The 21917-nt window shown below is 43.6% G+C and overlaps 1 protein-coding gene across 6 annotated transcripts in view; it reads right to left on the bottom strand.

Moving 5' to 3' along the window:
* APBA2 (amyloid beta precursor protein binding family A member 2) overlaps window positions 1-17023 on the bottom strand; it is a 734370-nt gene extending 717347 nt beyond the window's left edge. Inside the window, exon 1 of one of the 6 annotated variants that reach the window (XM_069765829.1) lies at window positions 16725-17023. The gene's annotated coding sequence lies outside the window, so the exon portion shown is untranslated. The remainder of the gene's footprint in view (window positions 1-16724) is intronic. The other 5 variants (XM_069765831.1, XM_069765833.1, XM_069765834.1 and 2 more) reach the window with 5 other exon arrangements.
* Window positions 17024-21917: the final 4894 nt, after the last annotated feature.

The raw sequence follows: 21917 nt of genomic DNA, 5'->3' as shown, positions 1-21917 counted from the left end.
GGCAATATACTACTTCACTGGGCAATATAGTACATAGCTGGGCAATATAGTACGTGACTGGGCAATATACTACGTGGCTGGGCAATATACTACGTGGCTGGGCAATATACTACGTGGCTGAGCAATATACTATGTGGCTGGGCAATATACTACGTGGCTGAGCAATATACTATATGGCTGGGCAATATACTACTTCACTGGGCAATATAGTACGTAGCTGGGCAATATAGTGCGTGGCTGGGCAATATACTACGTGGCTGAGCAATATACTATGTGGCTGGGCAATATACTACGTCACTGGGCAATATACTACGTAGCTGGGCAATATAGTACGTGACTGGGCAACATACTACATGGCTGGGCAATATACTACGTGGTTGGGCAATATACTACGTGGCTGAGCAATATACTACGTGGCTGGGCAATACACTACGTGGGCTGTGCAATATACTACGTGGACATGCATATTCTAGAATACCCGATGCGTTAGAATCGGGCCACTATCTAGTTGGGTACTAAGCAGCGAGACAGGAGCAAGAAAACAGGAAAATAGTAAAGGATACATTCCCCTAGAGCACCACAGAGCAGCGGCAAATTTCAAGCAAGCTGCTCTGAGGGGTTTACCCCAAACAGCAGCATGTTAAACTTATGAAAGTTGTATATTAACCAAAAGTGGGCACATATTATTAACAGTTGTCTTACGGTGCTAACATACAAGAGTACGCTGGAGGTTGTCTGAACTTTTCTCAGTAAAGCTGTTCATGGAAAAGAACTATCCAAGGGCAAAAGTACCTACTGGGGGTCATGATTACCTTCTCTTTAGGAGATCATCCAGTCTTGGGGTACTCTATATACACAGAAATGTCTACAAGCCTCTCTAATGAATATACCACAGCTCCCTTAATCTCAATAGGTTTAGATTTAGGTCTATAAGTTACTGGACAAGGTGTAAGGCATAAGAAATGAATATACTACTGGTGCCACATTTCAAGTGTAACAGGTGTACTGCAGAAGTGGTGCAATATCAGTATAGGACTGATCCAATAACTCTTATTGGTGATGAACTTGTCCATGGCTGCTTTTAGTATGATACTTCTGCACTCAAAACCTCTGTCTCAGTGATGGAAAGCCAAGGCAAAATGTATGTTGGAGTCCTGTGGTTTTTACTTTTTGGTCATTCTCTTTTATACATGTTATGTTTCCATTAGACATTGGTATTGAATTATTCCTATGCTACTAACCTATGTTAGACTTTATATATCTAGCTAGTGGATGTATTTTCCCCTGCACACTACTTTATTCTATTTATTTCAATTGATACTATGTCTTTAATGCACAGTCGTGTTCTTATTATAGTGCATAATAGTCTTTAGATATACCATCCTCTTATCTGATGCGTTTTCCATGAACTTTATTTTGTGTGACGCGCCCCCCCCCCCCCCCCCCCCCACATATGTTAATGTAAGTCCCTTAAGTATTGTTTCTGCATTAGTTAAAACTGAATTTGTACTTATTTTTTGGAGTGGCTATTTATTCTTTGTAGCTTTTTTTTGTAGTTTTGAATATCTTCTAAACCTTTATATGCAGGATTTAGTGCTCTTATATTCAGTAATGGACTGATCTGCAAGGACATATGACCACCACATTCACCTGATCTCACAGCTCTGGATTATATTCTTTGAGGAGATATAAAAGGTGCTGTTTACAGAAGCAATTCTCATAATGTCCTTGAACCAAACCAAGCTAACATTTCCACTTTAAGAAGATAATGTGCGTAAATGTATATCTAGAAGCACCGGAACGACTATACCCATTGTATTATCATAGATAGGGCGGATGGGACTAGGACTGAGCTGTGACATTGATAGGGACAGGAAAGGACTAGGACTGAGCTGTGACCTTGATAAGGACAGGACTAGGACTCAACTGTAACCTTGATAGGGACAGGACAGGACAGGACTATGACTCAATTGTGACCTTGATAAGGACAGGAAGGGACTAGGACTGAACTGTGACCTTGATCGGGACAGGACAGGACTAGGACTCAACTGTGACCTTGATAAGGACAGGAAGGGACTTGGACTGAACTGTGACTTTGATAGGGACAGGACAGGACTAGGACTCAACTGTGATCTTGATAGGGACTGGACAAGACTAGGACTGGACTGAACTGTGAACTTCATATAGGGACTGGAAGGAACAAGGACTAGACTGTGGCCTTGATAGGCACTGGATGACACTAGGAATGAACTGTGACTTTGATAGGGACAGATAGGCCATCCTAGTGACTGTGAACATGGAATATGTTTATGCTCATGTATGATAGGGCGAATTGGGGGACTATCACAGAATGGTCACCTGTGAACGAAACTGGACTGACATCATGTGGGATTTAAATTTCTGTACAGGAAAACTTTCATTGTTCTTGCCGGGAAGCATGGCCATAGCTATACTAGAAATTGTCATTGTCTCTATTAAATGTCCACAAAAAATATCCATGCTATATCAAGATTTTAGGCCACATTCAGCCATTTTTGAGTCATGTACATGTTCTGTCTAATTTTCTTGGGCAGAACACGTACCCATTATAGGCTATGAATGGCATCTGTGGACAGACGATCTGCTGTCCATGATTAACGCTGTAACGGGCAGCAGAAGTTTTGTCATTTATTTATCCATACATGAGAATCACTGATAAAACACTGATGGTAAAAGCTGACACATGAACCAATTACTAATGAAAATGGGTTCCAAAATACTGACGAAAAACGGTCTGTGTGTGCATAAGAAAAGTCACAGACGTCTGAATGAGGCCTTAAGCTAGGTTCCTACAATGAGCTTTTGGTGAGTTTCTGATGTTGCAGATTTTCTGCACCTATTAAGTAAAATAGGATACTTTTTTCAAAAATAAGCAGCGTCAAAAACTCTGCAATAACTCATCGTGGGAACTTAACCTTCAAAAAACAACTGTGACTAATGGTTCACCACAGTGGCAACAATGATGGCAGGAGTATTAGTTTGCACTATGATTACGCTCGATAATTTGATATCGGTAAATTATGGGTTAATGAAGTGTGAAGAATAGAGATGAGCGAGCCTGATCTGTAAAGTGTAAGGGTACCGTCACACAGTGCAATTTTGATCGCTACGACGGCACGATTCGTGACGTTCGAGCGATATAGTTACGAGATCGCAGTGTCTGACACGCTCCTGCGATCAGGGACCCCGCTGAGAATCGTACGTCGTAGCAGATCGTTTGAAACTTTCTTTCGTCGTCTAGTGTCCCACTGTGGCGGCATAATTGCATGGTGTAACATATATCGTATACGATGTGCGCATAGTAACCAACGGCTTCTACATCGCACATACGTCATGAAATTATCGCTCCAGCGTCGTAGATTGCAAAGTGTGACAGCAGTCTACGACGCTGGAGCGATATTGTTACGACGCTGGAGCGTCACGGATCGTACCGTCGTAGCGATGAAAATTGCACTGTGTGACGGTACCTTTAGGTCTCCTGGAAGTCCGTTTTACTGTTCAGAGTTCAGATGGTGAGAGAGATAGTGACTCTGTCTCTCTGAGGGTACTCTGCTATCTTTGGCAGCCCCCCTAGCGCTTACTACAACTATTTTACAGCCCTTTACAGCACCAAAATTAGAGTCACCTTTGACTTCTATTGGGTTTGTGTTCTGGTGCCTGAACCGAACTTTGGACCAAAGTTCAGTCGAACACAACAAACCCGAATATCCACAGGTCATCTCATCTCCAGTAAAGATGATTTAGCTTGGAAACAATCTGATCTGCCCAGTGCCAACACTAACCCACCTGCCGTTTGCTATAACTGCCAGACTGGCAGTTTAGCCCTGGACAAACACATAAGGATTTTCTGTTCATTCCATGAAACCTGCACCATGATGGGTTTTTTAGGCAACTCCTTGATCTATACAAAGTTCCTGTCACTTCCATGACCTTATTTGTTTTAATAAGAAAAAAATGCTAGTCTCTAATAAAAATAGTTAAAGAAATTATTATTTATTTATTTTTTATGTGGAACAGAGATTATTCAAAGGACCCAGTGCCCTGCAAAAGTCAGGTCTGAACTTTCACCACAATTTCTAGTTGAATACTATATACAATGCTCTTTGTTCCAGAGGATTTTTTATTACATCTTTTTTAATTCAGATATGCCAACTTTTACCTTTACTTGAATTTAGTTAAAGAGTTATTCCCATCTTATTGCGTTTTCACCTATACATTGATTGGTGGTAACATGTGTGATCACTGGGGTCACACTGCTGGAACCCTTACCATTCCCAAAAATGGTGATCTCCTAGTTCCGTTAGGAAAACTGATCCATTTATTGAATGTCATTGCTGGAGATAGCCAAGTACAGCGATCGGCTATTTCCAACAGTTCCACAGACAATAAATTGTGGAGTGCCATGCAATTATATTCACTGCATCATTCAAAGGGTATGTTCACACAGTGGGGTTTTTTGGGGCCAGTTTCTTACTGGTCTGCTCAGAAAATGCTCATAAGAATCTTCCTATTCATATCTATGTAAGAAAAAGCAGCTGTTGAAAAGTTCATGCTTTTGAGTGTCTTTTAACTACTTCAGACATTTTCCACTAAATAACGATCTATACTTTACAATAGAAGGCAAATTGAAGGCAAAAAAAAAATGCCTTGGAGACATCTGGTCATCTATTCGAGACTTTTGAGTGCGTTTTGTTTAAAACGTTTTACTCATTGCTTAATAAACTTAACAAAACACTTGCAAATTATCCTAAAATATGCTAAAAACACTCAAAAGACGCAACCAAAACGCTCACAAAAATGCAAGTGAAAAAAACTTTGCAACTTCTGAAAACCACAGGAAAAAGAACTTTAGGAAAAAAATAATCAGCATTTCCAGAAGCTGTTTCCACTTGAAAAGTGTAACTTTTGGCATTTTCACTCCCGTAAGACAAAGCTGGGGTGGGATGAGAGTGGAATCTGGACGTGATGCCACAACATGTCTAATTCGTGATGAGCTGCTGAATGCTTTACAGCAGAAATCTTACTTCAGTTGCTGACTGAATTTATGTCGAGGCGCATGAAGACAAATGCCACTTTTCAGACACGCTCAATTCGTTAAGAGCTTTGCTCCTCCGAATGAATCGGGAGCTTCTGACTCCAACACATCGGCTGTTCACACCAGCCATAGTATTATAAAATCCTATTGTCATATCCCACCACACTGAAAATGAGAATGATTAGGAAGTACATTGAATGTTTTTATGGTGATTGTAAAAAATGCTGCGAATTTCACACCATATCGGCTGTATGCTGCACTTGAAATAAATGCTTGAGAGAGGATCCAGTCCACCAAAATGCCGCATAGCATGTGCTCATGCTCCATCCTCTACCTGTTTCATGCTGCTATGAACTAAAGAATCTAAGATACTAAATCTGTATCTTTCTTGTTCTATAGTTGGTCGGCTAACTATGTTATGCATGTGAGCACTATACAGTGGTGCATTTATTACCTACGCTCTTTTGTCTCCCCCTCCTGTAACTCATACCCCAGTCTCTGACCCTCCGGTCAGCTGCTGCAGTCTTGGAGACTGCTCTAGTGTGGTACCTGGTGTCTACTGGCGGCCCAGCCTGTCCTCACCATCAGAGGCTCTAATGAATACCAGGTAGTCATTTAATCAAGCCCCTCCAGGGTAAGCCCAGCCCCTGGCGTAGGACACTTACCAGCATTATATACTGCCAGATCTGAGCACAAAGCTCTAATTTACCATTTAGGTGTTATACAGAATCAGATCTACCCCTCCCAGTAAAATTTCAGATGGAGAAGAGAATTTCATCAAATTTTGCGCTCACTCCGTTATAATGAATGTAAAATATGTAAGATCGGGCACTCTTAAAAAAAAGAGCTAATTTTTATTAAAATCAAGAAATGTTAATGTTACAGGCTGACAACCATTATGACGGACTTCGCTACCGGGATACTACACCAGGCATGCCTGGCCATTTCCAAGCACAGGGACTGCTATTTAAAATTTAAATAACCGGAGTCTAATCTTCAGATATTTATGAAATTATATGCTACTACTGTATATCTGATGAAGGTCATCTAGACCGAAACATTATATATTTGATACACTATTTCTTGGTTTCAATAAAAATTAGCCCTTTTTTTGAGAGTGCCGGATTCCACATATTTTGTATCGTAAGGGTTGGGACCCTATCCGTTCACCTCCTTTTTGTTTAAGGAATGCTGTTCTTTCAAATAATGAATGCAAAACCTGATTTATTACTGACACATATTTGAGAAAAGTCTTAGAATTTCATTTACTGACATTTTACTATTCTTCACATAAACAATGGGTTCTCTTTACGTATATATTTCTATTTTGCTATCCACAAATGATGTGAATGTATTAGATATCCCCTAAACATCCATTGTTCTGAACATACAGAAAACAGCTCCAGCTCGGTTCACAATTTGACATCGTAGGGCAGGTTACACTGTGTTCTTTTGGAAATAAAGGAATGAGAGTTTACGTGCTGTGAATGCTTAGCTGCTTTCATTCATACAGGAGATCCGGTAACAGGTAAACCAAAAACAAATGGTTATGAAAATAATAAAAATATGTCAAGCTAATGACCATACATCTGTAGAAAACGGGCTTTCATTGTGCTGCTTGGCTTCCCTGGTGTTAATCGACTAATGACCTGCAGATGATCTCTATTATCTAGTGCAGAAGAAACAAAGAGGACAATAGTGCCAAAGGCTGCTCCTACATGATGTGACTTAGCTATGATCAAGCCGAAAATGTCTGATAATAGCTACAACCACTGAGCTGCAACTGGTAAGATGATCTTGATTTGATCTGTAGCTGTTTTCGGATCAGACAATTGTCATTGCAGTTTTCGTAGCAGGTGTCATCATGTAAATGGTGAACAAAATAAAAATCCTATTATGGGGAATAGCAGGGATTTAGTTTGTTATCATAGCAAATAATCTCTATAAGTGGCCAGCTCAGAGAGACATGCTGACAGTTATCTATCCAGATGTCTATATGATTGTGGGCAACATCTATATGTCTATATAAAACAGATGTGATCAAGGTGTTGATGGTGTTGAATGAGCATGTTCATTATTTTTGAGGATTTTCTGCGTTTTTCCCGCAATTCTATGCATTTGGGAAAAACGCACCAAAAACGCATCAAAAACGCGTCAAAAATGCAGTAAAATCGAGGTAAAAACGAATGCGGATTTCTGGCAGAAATGTCCGGTTTTTGTCGGGAAAATTTCTGCAAGAAATCCTGACGTGTGCACATACCCTTACTGTCAGGGAGCCCTGTCAGTGGAAGGCTGGCATTAATAGGTGATTACGGACAGGTTTTGTTCTAGTCACTCCATCTAGAAGATTTCAGGGGTGTCTCTGACTTTCGCCTTTTAACCCCTGTACAAGATTCTGGACTTACACAGGGGCACCAGAGTTGGGTCCATGGAGTGGCTGCTGGCTGATATAGCGAGCTGTTAGAGGGTGGTAAGAAAGCCACGTCAATACCAGGTCAGGGACAATACAGAAACATCAGGCAGAAGGGTGGTCTAAAATAATCTGACGTCAGAAATTGAAATCAAACAAGCCAAACAAGAGCTAAATAAGAGGAGCGAACCATAGCAAGTATAAACTATAACTGGCAACGCCCACAAATATGCTGGTATTATTAGTAGGGTGTGGTGCTGTTCTATTGGCCACAGCAGGTAGCTGATTACACACAACCATACTGCCAGACTGGGCATAACTACAGGTTCCAGTCACAAAATAGGAAAAAGCCTTAACTGCTTAGAGCTTCTGGCCAAGATGTCTCCCCCATCACCAGTGTCACCCACACAATGAATACAGTACCACTAGATGACAGAAGAAGACATTGCAGGAGGAGGTCCAGGTGGAGATATGACAGTTATTTACTGCCGGACTCGGTGATCTGATTTACAAATGTTCAAATTTACTTGAAAACAATATTTCATCTGTCGTTTGGTGGCATTCTAGAACATTTGCATAGAGCAAGTGTTATTCATCTTGTTCTATAGTGGATAACTAATAGTTTGGACATGTACAATAGTGGGAGAGAATTAATATAAATTTTAATTCCTAGGGAGATTCACCTTCACCAGTAAAGGGTATGCAATGACTTTTTCTTAAAACATTCTGCACTTGATCTTTAGATAATTAGGTTTTATCTCTGAATCATAATAAGTCAGACACTTACTTAATAGCAAAACCTAGTGACTTTTATTAAAGGGCTAATAAAACTAAGGTCTAGTCCATTCGTTTTGCAGAATACGATCTACTATTTCCTGCAAGTGGATAGAGGCTGACTGTATTGTTCTTCATCTAGAAGTATTCTGTACCACCTTTGCTGTGTGTGGCTTTATTTCCCTCTAGTATCTGCTTGTGTGTGTTTTAGTGGGCTTCTGCTTAGCTCAGCATAATTGTGTTCCGCGTAGGGCAAAGTCAGTAACGATCAGAAACTTCGAGAAGTGATTTCTCTCCCTAAGAAAAAAATTCTTAAGAACTGAAATTCCACATATCTGACCATACTTTTCCCCAGCATCACGGAGGCCTCTATAACCATTATATAATTGGTCAGGAAGGTTTGGGGACATTGGTCGGTAGACTGAGTTTGACTGACATTAATCTAATGATTATGGCCAACTTAATAACTATACCATCAGTGACAAAGACTATTTGTAGCTACACAGACATGTAATCTAAGCAGAGCAGGGGTTTATTGCAGTCCACTATAGATACATTTCAATGGGAAATGCAGCACAATTATATGTCTACAGGCTTTTCCATAAGAAAGTCTGTCCAGACGACCAAAGTTGGCCACACAGTAATAAAGTTGGTCATCTGAAATGAGAGGCTTTGATGGACTTTTGTCATCTACTGACTTTGATTCAAAGAAATCTGTTAAAAATCATGTTAGATATTTATTTTATTTATATACTATTCTACTCATATGTAGATCCAAGATTTGCATTTTAAACACTACTCTTGATAAACTGCACCCTGGATCCATCAAACTAATTAAAAAACATGTTCCTCTTAATTAATTTAGGTCATCTTTCAACTGCAGTAGGCAAGTGCAGGAAATGTTACGTCAGTTAGGAATTAGAGTACATTTCTGACGTAATTGAAACCATTTTTGCATAGTGAATTATGCTGATTTTGCCGCGCCACATATTGCCTGAGCTATGGCCACTTTCTTAGGCCAGTCTCACACGTCCAGATAATTCCGGCACCGGAAAAATCGGTACCGGAATTATCCGTGTCCGTGTCTCCGTGTGCTTACCGTGAACATCAGTGTGGCACACGTGCGGCAGCCGTGTGCCGCCCGTGTGTCAACTGGGTACCACACGGACCGTGCAGGAGACAGCGCTACAAGTAAGCGCTGTCCCCTGCATCTGGTGCTGAAGCCGCCATGCATATCTTCTTTCCAGCAGCGTTCGCTGAAGAGAAGATATGAAAAAACCTTTTTTTTTCTTCTTTAAAATAAAAATAAAATAAAGCTTATTACAGTAATGAATATGCGGCTCCACCCCTATGGGAGGTGGAGCCGCATATTCATGACTGTAATCGGCGGCCCCACGTGACCGCTCATACAGGAGAAGGTGCGGCGAGGACAGGATGCTGCGAGGGAGCAGGGTGAGTATTTTATTAACAGCAGGGGGGCGCACAGGGGGTGGGAGGAGGTTGGGTTACAGAAATCTTTATTTTAAACAAGGAAAAAAAAAGGGGGCGTTTCATATCTTCTCTCCAGCGAACGCTGCTGGAAAGAAGATATGCATGGTGGCTTCAGCACCACGTGGGGGGACAGCGCTTACAGTAGCGCTGTCTCCTGCATGGCACACGACTGCACACGGACAGCGTCCATGTGCGGTACGTGTTTTATACGGACCCATTGACTTTAATGGGTCCGTGTAATCCGTGCGCTTCCACGAACACTGACATGTCTCCGTGTTTTGCATACGGACACACGGTCCGTGAAAACACGCTGACATATGCAGTGACACATTGATTTCAATGTGTCTACGTGAGTCAGTGTCTCCGGTATGTGAGGAAACTGTCACCTCACGTACCGGAGCCACTGACGTGTGAAACCGGCCTTAAATGTTATTGGAGCTGGCTGAAACTTGGGTGAAAACCCCATAACTCGCAACATCTTTGTTCTTTGCATTGTGCAATAATTTAGTGACATTTCAACCAACTTTGAGCCAGTATTCTGGCAAAAACTGCAGAGTGAATTATGTCTTTCTTAGATTTGAGAACTCAGCAAGAGAAGATTGGTCGTAACATAAGTGTAATCTTTTGGTGGCTAGCAACACTTAGAAAAAAATGGAATGCAAGAGTGAACATTCTCTGTTGTAGCTTGCTGAATGTTTTTTGTTTTTTTTAATGTTACACAAAAATATAAATTTGTCATGTCTGGATCATCAACCCTTTTGGATAAAACGACTTAGTCTAAAAATCAACAGTAGTCACAACTGCAGTATTTACTCATGTAGCCTCGTAAAATATCTGCAACAGATCAAACAGTATTTTGCTATTTCATTGAGTGACACTGGCGTCCAAATCTAATTTGATCAACTAAGAACAACCAATTTTCATTTGTTCCACAGCCAAAAAAATGTCTGGCCTAAAGCAACAATTTAAAAAGGACCCCTCAGATCTCCTGACAAGTGTATAACTGTAAATTCTTTCATTCTTCATGGAAGGACAATCATGTAGGAACTGTTTTTAGAAATGTTTTTATTCCTAATGGAAATGTATAATTAAATTGAAACGGGGTGCTATCAGTGTCCAATAAGAGATGACAATATCAGATTGAGTAGGATACAAGATGATTGGTACCACCCAGATGTCACGTAGGAGAAATAACAGAGGAACGGCACAATGCAGCCTTCTAGGAAAAGATACTCCAAAATTGTTTGATCAAGCAAATATTTATTAAACCAGATATTATTTCAGCTGAGCTAAAAGGTTATACCACGATGTGTCACATTTAAAATGTACGTCCTATTGTATCCTCACTCATCCCCTGTAGACTGTGAGCCCTCGCGGGCAGGGTCCTCTCTCCTCCTGTACTTGTGTGTGCCTTGTTTTACTCATGCTTATTGTACTTGTCTATATTTGCCCCGTTCACATGTAAAGCGCCATGGAATAAATGGCGCTATAAAAATGTATAATAATAATAATTACCTATAGGGTAAGTTCACAGACTGTTTTCTTTCCACCTTTATCCTTTTCGTAAGGCTGTGAAAATCGAACCACATTCGGATGTCATCCAGGTACAGTCCGAGGTTTTTCACGGACACGTAGACTTGTATTACCGATTATGATCCTACACTCGAATCAATATCAGACATGTCTCCGATTTTTTTCTTGGACCACTCAGACCGAGGAGAAAATCGAACATGTGCAGAGCCCTATAGAATATTATGGGTACGAGTGTACGAGTGCTATCCGAGAAAACCACCATGAGCACTTGTCTAAAATCATTGACCATGTGCACAAGCTCATAGTGTGGTACTGCGACCTGTTTCTACATGTGTTGGATTTTCTATCACTGGTTGCAGATTGCTTGCGACTTATTTGTTATAGACTTAATTGCAACTTGTTTTCAATTTGGCTGTTTCTTACCGCAAAATCATAACTCTGAAATGTTCCTTCGCCAGCAAGTTGCACAAATGTTTTTGATCGAACGACATATCTGAGAATTGCTGTGACGCGACACAAGTAGCCACAGCCAAAAAGAGAACTGAAAATAAGGACTGAGGCTGTGATGCTAGAGACTAGTGATGAGCGAATGTGCCTGGATAAGGTGTTATCTGAGCATGCTTGTCTGCTGAGTGTCTTTGACGTGCTCGAGAAATATGTTCGAGTCCCAGCAGCTGTATGTCTCGAGGGTGTTAGACAGCCGCAACATATGGAGGAATTGCCTGTTTCTTAGACAATCTCTGCAGGTGTTGCGGCTGTTAGACAGGCGCGGGGACTCGATCATATCATTCGAGCACGCTGAAGACACTCAGCAGACGAGCATGCTCAGATAACACCTTATCTGAGCACGTTCGCTCATCACTACTAGGGACACATAACACTGCCTAGGCGAAAAGGTAACACAGATCTGTAACATATTTTCCATTTACACTACATTCAGATGAATGTTGCCATTCTTGGACCGACCAGCGATGTCTAAAAATTGCGGCTGTGACTAGGCCTATGGTGCTCTATCAGCTTGTCCGCAACATATACCAGTGCGAGAGATCTCTGCCATTGAAATTTGCTCTGTTTCTGATGAGACTAGCACATGCTGAAATTTCTTCTTTTTTTTTTTTCTAAATTTCTCATCCGCACTAGCTCATACATAACACTCAATGAGCTGTATGTGTGCAGTCCGCAGTGTCTGAATTTGTATGAATCAGGCCTTTCTAACATTCGCTTTCAAACTAATGCACGGTACCTGTGTGATATTTTATTATTTTGCTTATATGTGGCCAAAAAAAAACATTTTCATTGGTCATCAATCATTGAATGTTCATAAAGTTTTAGTCAAAGGGTGAACAGCAGTAAAAATAATTTTTTTCATCTGAGTATTGTCAGACACAACACAATGTTATTTATGCAAATTAAAAATTCCCTCAATCACTGACACTTGAACATATTGAACCCCTGGGGGTAAGAAGACAGAAGGCCTCCAATAACACATGCCTTCCCAATTCCATAGATGGATCAATATCCAGCGGGGCACAGGTCAATACAGGTCCTTCTCAAAAAATTAGCATATAGTGTTAAATTTCATTATTTACCATAATGTAATGATTACAATTAAACTTTCATATATTATAGATTCATTATCCACCAACTGAAATTTGTCAGGTCTTTTATTGTTTTAATACTGATGATTTTGGCATACAACTCCTGATAACCCAAAAAACCTGTCTCAATAAATTAGCATATTTCACCCATCCAATCACATAAAAGTGTTTTTTAATAACAAACAAAAAAAACCAACAAATAATAATGTTCAGTTATGCACTCAATACTTGGTCGGGAATCCTTTGGCAGAAATGACTGCTTCAATGCGGCGTGGCATGGAGGCAATCAGCCTGTGACACTGCTGAGATGTTATGGAGGCCCAGGATGCTTCAATAGCGGCCTTAAGCTCATCCAGAGTGTTGGGTCTTGCGTCTCTCAACTTTCTCTTCACAATATTCCACAGATTCTCTATGGGGTTCAGGTCAGGAGAGTTGGCAGGCCAATTGAGCACAGTAATACCATGGTCAGTAAACCATTTACCAGTGGTTTTGGCACTGTGAGCAGGTGCCAGGTCGTGCTGAAAAATGAAATCTTCATCTCCATAAAGCATTTTAGCCGATGGAAGCATGAAGTGCTCCAAAATCTCCTGATAGCTAGCTGCATTGACCCTGTCCTTGATGAAACACAGTGGACCAACACCAGCAGCTGACATGGCACCCCACACCATCACTGACTGTGGGTACTTGACACTGGACTTCAGGCATTTTGGCATTTCCTTCTCCCCAGTCTTCCTCCAGACTCTGGCACCTTGATTTCCGAATGACATGCAAAATTTGCTTTCATCAGAAAAAAGTACTTGGGACCACTTAGCAACAGTCCAGTGCTGCTTCTCTGTAGCCCAGGTCAGGCGCCTCTGCCGCTATTTATGGTTCAAAAGTGGCTTTACCTGGGGAATGCGGCACCTGTAGCCCATTTCCTGCACACGCCTGTGCACGGTGGCTCTGGATGTTTCCACACCAGACTCAGTCCACTGCTTCCTCAGGTTCCCCAAGGTCTGGAATCGGTCCTTCTCCACAATCTTCCTCAGGGTCCGGTCTCCTCTTCTCGTTGTACAGCGTTTTCTGCCACATTGTTTCCTTCCAACAGACTTACCATTGAGGTGCCTTGATACAGCACTCTGGGAACAGCCTATTTGTTGAGAAATTTCTTTCTGGGTCTTACCCTCTTGCTTGAGGGTGTCAATGATGGCCTTCTTGACATCTGTCAGGTCGCTAGTCTTACCCATGATGGGGGTTTTGAGCAATGAACCAGGCAGGGAGTTTATAAAAGCCTCAGGTATCTTTTGCATGTGTTTAGAGTTAATTAGTTGATTCAGAAGATTAGGGTAATAGGTCGTTTAGAGAACCTTTTCTTGATATGCTAATTTATTGAGACAGGTTTTTTGGGTTATCAGGAGTTGTATGCCAAAATCATCAGTATTAAAACAATAAAAGACCTGACAAATTTCAGTTGGTGGATAATGAATCTATAATATATGAAAGTTTAATTGTAATCATTACATTATGGTAAATAATGAAATTTAACACTATATGCTAATTTTTTGAGAAGGACCTGTATATGTGCTAACCCTAATATGCTTAGAAAAATAAATTATTTGTTTACATGTAGAGCGGCAACAGGATGAACCAAACGCTGCGTTCTTTACATAGACCTCGAAAAAGTAATTTATCTAATGCGGCACCATAACTCTTTGTAGTGTGGTAACATCATAAAATGCAGCTGGGTATAGAAAAATGCCTTATAATGGAGTGAAATGTGCAGCGGTGTAGCATCAGCAAACAGAAGAGCAAAGCACATAATACTAGAAAATGATGATGGCACTCTGCATATTATGGCTGCATTAGAGTCAATAATCCAGAGCATTATAGCATTAGCTATGGAGAGGCAGCCATCCCATCTTCCATAAACTGGGAGCGACTGACCAGCAGAACAAGGGAGTGAAGTATGGTGGCCGCTGACCTAGAGATGACAGCTTAATGGAATCATTTGTCATCCAAGAAGCACGTCTCCGCTGAGAGCCAGAAAGCTACAAATCTGAGCCACAAGACTTACTAGCAATGCTGGAGACTTACTAGAATTAACACTTGTCTTTCATTAACAGCAACCATTGTGGGGCCAGCTGGCAGGCGCCTACCGTATGACCACCATTCATACCAGGGGGAAGCATGCCAATAGGTTTAGATCAGGTATTATTATTGTTATGTCAAAGGAAATGAAAGAAATAAATGGGCTGTAAATGTTCTCAATGTACAGCATCAGGGTTGTGGCTGTAACAGACAGCACTGGAATCATCGCCTACAACACATGCATGAAGTTTACACATTCTTCCAGGGTGGGAGCTGCATTCCTCCCACACTTTACAGAAATACGCACAGCTTCATTGATTTCCTATTAAATTGTATAGGTAAATTAGACTGGCAGCTTTCTGATGGGCTAATGTGAGTACAGCGGGCACTCAGAAATGGCAATGCAAAAAGCAATATACCGTATATGCAAGTTGGGCAGCAAGCAATTGACTGTAATCTCTTCGGGAGAAGGAGTGACTGGACAATGTCTTACACTTCACAGGGATCATCCTGGCTGTACCCTCCTGCCAATATCCTCCTGCCTGTACCCTGCTGCCAGTACCCAACTGCCTGCACCATCCTGTCTATAACAGACCCTCCTGCATGTACCCTCCTGCCTGTACACACCTACTGTACCCACCTGCCTGCACTGCACCACCCTGGCTGTAACAGATCTTCCTGCCTGTACCTACCTGCCTGCACCATCCTACCTGTAACAGATACTCCTACCTGTACCCTCCTGATTGCACCATCTTGCATGTACCATCCTGCCAGTAGCCTCCTGCCTGTAACAAACATTACTGCCAGCAGCCTCCTGAATGCACCATCCTGCCAGTACCCTCCTGCCTGCTCCATCCTGCCAGTACACTCCTGCCTGTATCCTGCTACCTTCTCTATCCTGCCAGTACCTTCCTGTATGTACCCTCCTGCCTGCTCCATCCTGCCTGCTCCATCCTGCCAGTACACTCCTGCCTGTATCCTGCTACCTTCTCTATCCTGCCAGTACCTTCCTGTATGTACCCTCCTGCCTGCTCCATCCTGCCTGCTCCATCCTGCCAGTACACTCCTGCCTGTATCCTGCTACCTTCTCTATCCTGCCAGTACCTTCCTGTATGTACCCTCCTGCCTGCTCCATCCTGCCTACTCCATCCTGCCAGTACCCTCATGCCAGTACCTTTCTGCCAGCACCCTCCTGCCTGCACCCTCCTGCCAATACCATCCTACCAGCACCCTCATGCCTGTACTCTCATGCCAGCACCCTCCTGCCAATACCATCCCGCCTGCACCCTCCCGCCAGCACCCTCCTGCCTGTATCATCCTGCCTGCACCCTCCTGTCTGTTGCATCCTGCCAGTACCCTCTTGCCAGCACCCTCCTGCCAGCACCCTCCTGCCTGTACTATCCTCTGGCAGCATCCTCCTGCCATCACCCTCCTGCCAGTACCCTCCTGCCAGCACCCTCCTGCCAGCACCCTCCTGCCTGTACTATCCTCTGGCAGCCCAGTGCCCAGCAGCTGCCCCTACCCAGGTACCAGTCACCGCATCCCCAATCTCCCTATAGCAACAGATTAGCAGAGGTGATGTAGTAGGAGCCATCAGCCTCTTTCCATCACGGCCACTGGAGACTAATCCCTGGGACCATGCCCAGACCCCAGTGCCAGGATGGTCTCTGTACCTCCAGGTGACTTCCACAGCCCTCCGTGCCTGCACACAGCGCAGCCTTCCTGGGCGGGCAGGTGAGAGCCCTTGTGAGGTGCCAGCCCCTTGTGAGGTGCCTACCTGTGCCCGCAGCCCCTCAGTGCGTCTCCCTCTGCGGAGGATCCGGATTGTCAGGCAGCAGTCAGCTCTTTTGTGTTCCTGCTTCCCAGCCACACGCTGAGACTACTAATGAACCCAGGAAGCTGCATACAGAAGCTGGTACAATGGCAGCCCTGGAACCTGTGTGAGGAAGAGCATGGCCCCTGGCTGAGAAAGGAGAAGAATGCACGAGAGAGAGTGGAGGGAGGGGATGAGGCTGTTACCATGGCGACGGCTGCTGCCCCATCCTTCTCCTTCTCCTCCTCCTTTAGGCCTGTGTGCCTTGTAGTAAAGAAATACAGTGTGAGGAGGAATACACTGGAGGGGAATGTTTATCTACATCTGCTCCACTTCACCCTGACTCATCTTCTTCTCATACATTTGCATTTTCTACCTAGGGGGTAACCACAGGGCACAACAAGCCATCCAAATGTAAGAAATGCCCACCTCATTATCTTTTGTAATGTCTCCCTCCTTAGATGCTGCACAGCCATTACTTGAGTTATTCGCCCTCAGCTGTCTATGAGAGAACTGCTCAAAAGATAATTCCCCAATGTAATGTCAGAATGTCTTACTTAAGTCACGAGATGTCCTAACAATACATGGGCAACTGAGGATTAGCAAATTACTGCTATAAAACAGTTATCCCAGTCCAGATCAGAACCAGAACAGGTCAGGATGTTGGGTCAGAACCAGGGGAAGTCAAGATGTTGCATCTGAACCAAGGGAGGTCATATATCTAAAGATAGATATATCCATAGATACATAATAGAAAGGCCGATGTTTCTAAGGCTACTTTCACACTTGCCTTTTTAGCAATCCGTCGCAATCCATCGTTTTGGGAAAAAACGGATCCGGCAAATGTGCTCGTAGGATGCGTTTTTTACCCAAAGACTTGTATTAGAGACGGATCGCGACGGATTGCCACACGTTGCGTCCGTCATGCAATGGATTCGTCGTGTTTTGGCGGACCGTCGGCACGAAAATACGTTCAAGTGAACGTTTTTTTGTCCGTCGCGTCCGCCATTTTCTACAGCGCATGCACGGCCGAAACTCCACCCCCTCCTCCCTGGACTTCAGAATGGGCAGTGGATGCATTGAAAAACTGCATCCGCTGCCCACGTCGGGGCACAAATTTCACAACGGACAGACCCCCGGCAGGCCCGTACAGACCCCCAGAAGGCCTGCACAGACCCTGGGCAGACCTGCACAGACCCCCGGCAGGCCGCACAGACCCCCGGCAGGCCGCACATATCCCCGGCAGCCCGCATAGACCCCCGGCTGGCCCGTACAGTCCCCCGGCAGGCTTGCACAGATCCCCGGCAGGCCCGCACAGATCCCCAGCGGCCTACACAGACCCCCGAGAGGCCCGTACAGATCCCCGGCAGGCCCGCACAGACCCCGCCCCACACACACAGACACGCACAATGTCCACCCATGCACCGCCCAAACTCTTCCCCCCTCCGGAACAGGATGTAGAAGGATAGAAAGGGCTTATTTACATTTCGTTATTTGTGTCCCATTGACTTGCATTGGTATCAGGTATCGGCAATATCCGATATTTTTGGGATATCGGCCGATCCAATCCGATACCGATACTTCTGGATATCGGAAGGTATCGCTCAACACTATTTTATATAACAGCTTTACTAGATATGTAATGAGGGGGCTTCAATGCACTGTTCCCGTCCCTCAATTACCATCCTCCACACCTCCCCTTATCGTGACTGACAGTGCTCGCTTTGGGGTGCTGCTTGTTCCAATTGATTTCTCATCCCTCTCCTGTGTGTACTAGTTGCTCGCTGCACACTGGATAAAGCAGCAGCAAGTGGCCGATGCTGACAAGAACATCAGAGGTCTTTGCTAAGGACCATGGAGTAATTCATTCGATTAGCTCATGCTTTAAGTGACATTATGTTATATAAGCAAGGAGTTTATTTAGATGTCTGGTGAGCACCTTGAACCCCCAGGTGCTTAACTGAAGTTTTTACCATTGAACTGTGAAAACAAAAAAAAAATCACATTTTCAGGGTAACAGGAAAAATTGTACCATACAATTTGTTGCTCAATTTCTCCTGAGTGCTCCGATACCTCATATGTGGGGGGAATACTACTTTTGAGCCAAACTGCAAAGGTCACAAGGGAAGAGGCACCATATTAGGCCGGGATCACACTACAGCGAGATACGGCCGAGTCTCGCAGGTTAAAAACAAGCTCTGGCACCGGCACTCCGGAGCGGAGCGTGCAGTCGCACAGCAATACATGGAGCCGCACGCTCCGCTCCGGAGTGCCGGTGCCAGAGCTTGCTTTTAACCTGTGAGACTCGGCCGTATCTCGCTGTAGTGTGACTCCGGCCTTAGAGTTCAGATTTTGCTGGAATGGTTTGAGGTTGCCATGTGAGAGCCTCTGAGGTGCCAAAACAACAGAACCCCCCTGTAGGTGAACTCATTTTACAAACTACACTCCCCAATGAATTCATCTAGGGGTGCAGTGATCATATTGGCACCACATGTGCCTCACAGTATTTTATACCACTGAGCGATGAAGAAAAAATAAATTACATTTTTACCACTAAAATATAGTTTTAGTTCCAAGGGCTAATAGGACTTTATTTTTTCAGCAAACTGAGGTCCATTTTTTCCTGAGTGCATCAATACCCTACATATAATCGTCAAATATTTTTCAGGCACAGTGGAAAGCTCAGAAGGCAAGGAGCGCCAGATTTTACTGTTATGGATTGCAGGTGCCATGTGACTGGGAGAGCCCACGAGGTGCCAGAACAGCAGGACCACCAATAAGTGAACACATTTTACAAACTACACCTCTCAATGAATTCATCTAGGGGTGCAGTGATCATGACACCATGTCATAATTTTATACCATCGGGCAGTGATGAAACAATAATGACATTTTTGCCATCCGCCACGGCCAATACGCTGCAGATCCGCAACAAAATCCGCAACGTGTGCACATAGCGTTAATGCCACGTGCACACGTTGGGGTAAGTGGTGCGGGTTTTTCCAGACTGATTTTGGTAGATCTGCAGGTAAACTGCACTGCGGATTACCTGCGGAATTATGACGGATATATCGCACGACGTAATTACGACGGATTTTTTTTTTTGCGGATTCGACCTGCGGTTTTACACCTGCGGATTCCTATTGTGGAGCAGGTGTAAACTGCTGCAGAATCCGCACAAAGAATTGACATGCTGCAGAATAAACAATGCTACGTTTCCGCGTGTTTTTTTTCCGCATCATGTGCACTGCAGATTTTGTTTTCTATAGGTTTACATGGTACTGTCAACTCAGGAAAAACTGCTGCGAATCCGCAGCGGCCAATCCACTGCAGAGCCGCAGCAAAATCCGCAACGTGTGCACATACCCTCACTCTGTAGACTTATAGCACAAGAGAGGCATGTTTTAGATGATAGGACCCATCATAAAATTATTATTATCAGAGAAGTGTCACCTTGTCACGGTTGATGAGCTCACAGGAATTGGACAATATATGCGATAAGAACCTTCACTTTTGTAAGTATTTTTTTATTTAAAAAAAATCTTTTTTTTTTACTTTTTATTACAGATTACTCAGAAATTATGATAGATTTTGTGTTCGCATATATATATTGGTCTCTACAGAGTGCTGCTGTGTTCCACCTTTTTGCAAGTTATGTAGTCATTGCAATAGGCACCTGTGCTGGTCAGGTTTTTTGTTCTATGCCACATAAACATGCATGAATTATGATAAAACAATAAAATACTAACAAACAAAAAGGTTGGAATAGACAAGAAATTGTTCATACAATATGTTTAATTATTTTTCTGCTATTGAATGACATGTTTCTATGTTCTGAAGAAGAAAATGCTATTTTTACAAAGCTGTGTCATTTTAGTTTTCATGTGTTAATGCCAAAGACAACTTTCAGGCAACAAACAATAATGGTGACAGCTGGTGCCTATGAAAAACAGCAATGAAATGCTAATATTGTAAAAAAAAAATAAAGTGTTTATTCTGAAGGCTATTTTATGTCTATGACAGCAGAAAAAAAATGTGGATGTTTTATTGCATTGATTTTTAGCAGTGTGGCTTCTAAACACAATTCAAAGATCATGCAGTATCTTGTCTGAGAAACACATTTAACCCCTTAGCGACCGCCGATACGCCTTTTAACGGCGGCCGCTAAGGGTACTTAAACCACAGCTCGGTTAATTAACGGCGCTGTGGAAAAAGTAAATAGCGCCCCCCAGAGTCGGATTTTCTCCGGGGTCTCGGCTGCCGGGGGTAGCCGAGACCCCAGAGAACATGATTCGGGGGGGGTTTTACTGACCCTGCATTTGCGATCGCCGGTAATTAACCGTTTACCGGCGATCACAAAAAAAAACGTGATCTCTTTTTAATTTCTCTGTCCTCCGATGTGATCGCACATCAGAGGACAGAGAAAAGGGGTCCCAGATAGCCCCCCGATACTCACCTATCTCCCCCGGTGCTCCTCGTGGCTCCCGGTGGGCGCCGCCATCTTCAAAATGGCGGGCGCATGCGCAGTGCGCCCGCCGGCCGGCACCGGGAGAATCTTTGGGGTCTCGGCTGCCGGGGGTAGCCGAGACCCCAAAGAACATGATCGGGGTCGGTTTTACCGACCCCTGTTTTGCGATCGCCAGTAATTACCTGTTTACCGGCGACCCCCCCCAAAAAAAAAAAAAAATCAAAGTGTAATTATACTTACCAGTGTCCCTGGATCCTCCTGCTGCTCCTCCTGGCTGCTGGGGAAAAGAAAATGGCGGGCGCATGCGCAGTGCGCCCGCCATCTATCGCCATCTGCCGGCCGACAGGAGAAGAGCAGTTGGGGCTAAAATTAGGGTTAGTGTTAGGGTTAGGGCTAGGGTTAGGGCTAGGGTTAGGGTTAGAGCTAGGGTTAGGGCTAGGGTTAGGGCTAGGGTTAGGGTTAGGGCTAGGGTTAGGGCTAGGGTTAGGGCTAGGGTTAGGGCTAGGGTTAGGGTTAGGGCTAGAGTTAGGGTTAGGGCTAGGGTTAGGGCTAGGGTTAGGGCTAGGGTTAGGGCTAGGGTTAGGGTTGGGGCTAAATTTAGGGTTAGGGTTGGGGCTAAATTCAGGGTTAGGGTTCTTTCATACTTACGTCGGTACGGGGCCGTCGCAATGCGTCGGCCCGACATACCG

The sequence above is a fragment of the Ranitomeya imitator genome, chromosome 4, assembly GCF_032444005.1.
Source record: "Ranitomeya imitator isolate aRanImi1 chromosome 4, aRanImi1.pri, whole genome shotgun sequence".
Lineage (NCBI taxonomy): Eukaryota > Metazoa > Chordata > Amphibia > Anura > Dendrobatidae > Ranitomeya > Ranitomeya imitator.
The sequence above is the reverse complement of the archived record's forward strand: the minus strand, read 5'-3'. Positions and strand labels throughout refer to the sequence as shown.